This window comes from Larimichthys crocea, unplaced genomic scaffold, assembly GCF_000972845.2.
Source record: "Larimichthys crocea isolate SSNF unplaced genomic scaffold, L_crocea_2.0 scaffold433, whole genome shotgun sequence".
Classification (NCBI taxonomy): Eukaryota; Metazoa; Chordata; class Actinopteri; family Sciaenidae; genus Larimichthys; species Larimichthys crocea.
The window spans coordinates 1-5224 of NW_020855635.1; positions in this window are offsets into that span (position 1 = coordinate 1).

The following is a 5224-nucleotide window of genomic DNA, read 5'->3' on the forward strand; positions in this document are numbered from 1 at the left end:
GAGGTGTGTTGTAGAGAGTTTTGTAGTATTGTTTTTTGTTAGTAGAGTAGTTGTGTAGTTGTTAGTTTGTTTTGTTTGTATTGTAGTCTATTTTTGTTTTGTAGTTGTAGTTTTAGTGTTGTTGTTTTTGTTTGTAGTTTTCGTTAGAGTTTGTATTTGTAGTGTTTGTAGCGTAGTTTTGTATTTTTTGTAGTAGAGTTATTGTATAGTAGAGATTTTAGTATGTTAGCGTTTGTAGTTTTTTGTAGAGTTTTTGTAGCGTCTTTGTTAGATTTCTTGTAGTAGAGTCTTTTTGTAGAGTTGGTGGGGTTTGTTAGAGTTTAGGTATTATAGTCCCACTGGGGCTATGAGTCACACGTGTGGGGAAGGAAAAAATACATTCTTCTACACACTTATCTAGAGCACAAGACCACACATGAGAGGGCGAGCAAGGAGCAAGACACACTTAAAGATTACAGCACAGCTGTGCGGGATTTTTGCCCAGATCAGATACTTGCGCGAAACAAAAAGTAACTTGATAAGAAAAAATAAGCCAAACCACACACTAAGGTGCGGTGTTTGGTAGCCGCCTGCGCCGCCAGGGACTCCAGGGGCCTCATGTACGACACTTGCGTTGGATTTTCCTCTAAAAACTTGAACCCGTTTCAACTGTCATACGCACCAAAAAATATCATTGTTTCGTTCGTTTCTTCCGCTTATCATGATCGGGTTGCGTGGGCAGCAAGCTTCCGCAGGAGGACCCCGACTTCCCTCTCCCCAGCAATTCTGCAACCTCCCAGGGGCACCCAAGGCGTTCCCAGGCCAGCCGAGAGAACATAGTCCTCTCAGCGTGTCTGGGTCCTTCCCCGGGGCCGCCTCCCGGAGGGACTGCCCAGAAACATCTCCCAGGTAGAGTCCAGGAGGCATCCTCACGAGGATGCCGAAGCCACCTCATGGTTCCTCTCGCAATGCGAGGAGGACCTTGAGCACGATTCTACTCTGCGTCCTCGCGGATGGCCGCGCTTCTCACCCTATCTCTTAAGGAGAGGACCCCAGACCACCCTGCGAGGAAGAAGCTGAAAAATTTGATTTGATACATCTGAAAAATGTTTAGATGTATCAAAGTGTTGCATTCGCATGGATCCAAGCACGTTTTCTTTTGTACATCCAATCAACGTGGAATTGAGCGCACGTGCAACTCCTCCCTGTCCACGCCCCCATTTTCCATATGCCATCTATTTAAATAGGCCCCGGCCCCGGACCCTGAATTCACTCTTCGCCCGATCAGATATAAACGCGGTGAAACACAGAAAGAAAGAGAAAGAAAATTAATTCACAGAGTCTGGAGTCTAAAGATTCTAGTGATGAAGTGGAGGATTCTGTTTGGGCCCTGTCAACAGGGATAAATTGACCAAAAAAAGACGTGAGTGGTAGCGTGTGTTGTGAGGCTGTAAATGCCGGTGGGATCCGAGCAGCGCACCACAGGTGTGGAACAGGTGTGGCGCTGCGGCTGACCTTTTACGCCCGCTTTTACTACAAGGAATACTGAACACAGGAGACAATCAGGGCTTGTTAGAAAGCTCTGTAGCTCTAATTTCACCAGCAGAAAATAAAGAAAACCAAAAACATGATATTTGAATGCGCACATGCCCAAATATGCATTGGCACAGTGGCACACTGGCACGGCTTCTGGGTAAGTAAAGAGTTTATTCGTTTAGTTTAAACGAATAGAAGCCACCCATCCCGCACCGTTGCCGGGCCTCCAGCCTGTTCCCAGCCATGATGTTCATGTTAGTCTAATGAATAGGCGTTGGCGTTGAACCAGGCCACCTTACCACGATGTTTAGTTAGCTGCATTCGCCGCATCACATATGATTTTAACATTGATGGAATGAAAATGTTTCCTACTTAGATAAACAGCTCCCGCTGGGATGCCCCTGTTTGCCAGGAACCCCAGCGTAGTCAGCACAATCCCGAGCTATTCGCCGGCCCCCGTTGCGCTCTCGCCCGCGCCGCAGCTCTGCGCCACAACTCCAGTAACACTGGCCTTGGCAACCGAAATCAGCTTATGAGCCAATTATCATGGTTTTGCAAGTATCCTTGCGTTCCTAAATCGCTCACGTTTGCAAGGTCCTCTAACAACGCTAACGCTTGCCCATTGTAATACCATTTTCATTAATCACATTACGCATGCTTTTATATCCACCCATATAACTGCAAAACACGTGGGTGTGTTAATTGTCATAAGTGTGTCTCTGATGTGCACATCACTCTGATGACTACTTGTTTTCACATTATTAACAGTTTCCCAGCGTCACTCTAAGTGTCCGCCAAGGAACAATAGCTGTAGAAACGTGCGTACGACAGCTATGAAGTTGGCGCACATTTTCTACGATTGTTTCACCGTTGATCATTTGAACATGAGCGTGGGAAAGGACGTACGCCACTTTTTGTGCGTACGCATGCTTGTACATGAGGCCCCTGATCTTTATCCTGTTCCCCTTTGAGGCCACAACCCATCTCAGCAGTTTGCATGGAGGTGGGCCGGACCAACAAGAGAGTAGAGGCATGTGGAGAGGGGGCGAGGAGAGGGGCGGCGGCACCAAGGGGAGCGCCGGGAGGGAGACCGTGTTAACACTGTAAGGGGCAGGGACACTGGGCACGTGATTGTCCCTACCTGCATTGAAGGGAAAATCCGGGTAACCCAAACCCGGCAGGCCGTCGTAACAAACGGGACAAGATGGTCTGCCTCTACCCTGCGGCTCAGACACCTGCCATGAGCTATTCATGTAATGGGCTTCACTGGGGAAAAAAACGACTCTGCCAATCCACAGTCCTCCACTTCTCACCCAGTGGGTGGACAGACTATAAAACATCCATATGTGCACTCACTCACAGTGCCGTATCTATTCTGTGTCACCCTGAGGACTAGTGGTAACTCTGCCAGAAGAAAATTGAGTTTCAAGTGTGCCGTCAGTACTACACACAGGGGGGCAGTATCTCCTCAGATCTGTTGGAAGAACAGTATGCTGACATCTATTGAAGAATGTTTAACACTGAAACTCCAGAAAAGCGCGGTATCCTCTCTGTTAACAGGCGTGGAAGCCCTGGATGCCCATCTCGAGCCGTTATGTCTCTCCTCCTGATCCCCTCACGTTACCCTCTTTTTTTGACAGTTGCAGACAGATTGGTACCAAGACAAATTTCAGGACCCGAGAAGGTAAAAGCTGGACAATTGAAATTCTAAATATTATGTGGCACCAGAAAGAGCAACTGGCAGGGGTGATCTGAGTCCTGAGTTGTTGCAGGGGTACATGATGTCAGACGAAGCTGCACCACATGTCTCTCTAGCGCTGCTCATCCACAACCCCAAGTAAAGAATTGGAGGCGTGGTAAAGAGGGCGTTAGCCCAGATGATTGGCAACAAACATTTCACATACTACAGGTACAGTACTCTGCCTTGGCCAAAACGTACAAAATAGTGATAATGCATCTAACGCTGCTGTCATGGAACACGACCCCATCACCAGGCACTATGGAGGGAGAGACAGCCCACTACCTGACAGCAGAAAATATTGATATAAATTACCTGACCATCTGTGGCTCTAGCAAACCTTGACCCCTGTCAGAGTTGATTACCTGCAATGATTGGCTTAATGCTTTCTTTTGTCTTCCCCTAGCAGAAAATGCAGAGGATTTGTTTTTACCCTAAAAAGGTACCAGTTGCGGTACACCCGGCTGCCCCAAGGGTTTGCATTTTTTCCTGGTCTATTTAATCAGGTACTCAAAAGAAGCACTGAGTGCTTGTCCTTTACCCGACGATTTTAACACTGAAGACCTACTGGTCGCGCACCTACAGCAGCCTCTTGTATCAACGTGATATGTTTCCATCCTACAACACCTACAACAAAGGTTTCAGGTAGCAAACCAAACTTCAAGTAGCTAGAAAGCAGGTCTCATTCCTAGGCGTAGGATATCACAAAAGGGGGTCAGCATGTCTTCAGAACACAGATCAACTATTTTTCACCACCCTAAGCCAATTAAGGTAAAAGACATGCTCTCTTTTTTAGGCCTGACAGGATACAGCCGTGGCTATGTAGCCAACTACACGGACTGACACAACCACTAAGAGACCTTGTTAGACAATAGGCTATGCGTAACCTGACTGCAAATTGGAGTGGACTCAGGGGCTGAAGCAGTGTGTTATTTCACTTACACAATCACTTGCGACGGCTGCTGAGCTAGTTATACTTGACTATCGGTTCCCATTCTACCTAGATGTCTCTGGAACAGAAAACTGTTGTTAATGGCATTCTGTTCCAGAGAAAAGGGGGGATAGAGTAATACTGACTGTACATAAGTGTCATGCTGGATGGAGGCACATGGAGTGGGACAGGTGGGTGCGGTCCAAATGATGAGAAACCTTGAAAATGGTGGCAATCTTTTCTTAAAGATATTGGCCCAGTATTTAATTAAAACTGTGAACAATGCACAAAATTCAACGCCAGACCAACTGTCAGACCAGAACCAGGTAGGTACCCCTTAGAGACAAAGCCAGGGAGAGAAATTATTTAGACTACACACGGATATGTAGACTTATTTAGAGGTACAGGTGTGTTGATGTGTATACAGGATGGCCAGAGGCAATGCCCACCCAAGAAGGAAGATGTAAGTCGGTAATCAAGTTTCTGGTAAATCAGTATATCCCACGGCATGGTTCTCCTGGAAGATCAGATCGAGAGTGGACACATTTCAAAAACCAGGATCTCCCCGCAGGTCGAGGTAATGGTGTGGGGTTTAAAACACCACCACAAGTGGAACGAATTAATCAAATGTTAAAAAGCAAATTGGCAAAAATCTGTGCACAGCCCAATTGAATTACGTTGATGCGTTCCTCTGGTTCTTATGTCTATTAGGAGCTCAGTCAATCAGAATACTGGGTTTACCCCACATGAACACCAGACGGGGAGGGCTTTCCCCGGACCCTACTCTAAGTTACCTCTGATGGGAAGTAATGATTAAATCTAACCTCTAAAGCTTACTTCCATGAATACACGGGTTTGGTGTTCAGTATTTTCCAAGCAGGTGAGGCCCGCCGAGGGAGTGCCACGAATACAGCACCTCCAGAACCAGAGTGGGTGTTGAGAGTCATCAAACGAAAGTGGTCCGAACCGCGCTGGACAGGGCCTTCCAGGTCACGGAGAGGACCTCCCACACTGTGCGTCTGAAGGGCAAAGGCGGACAG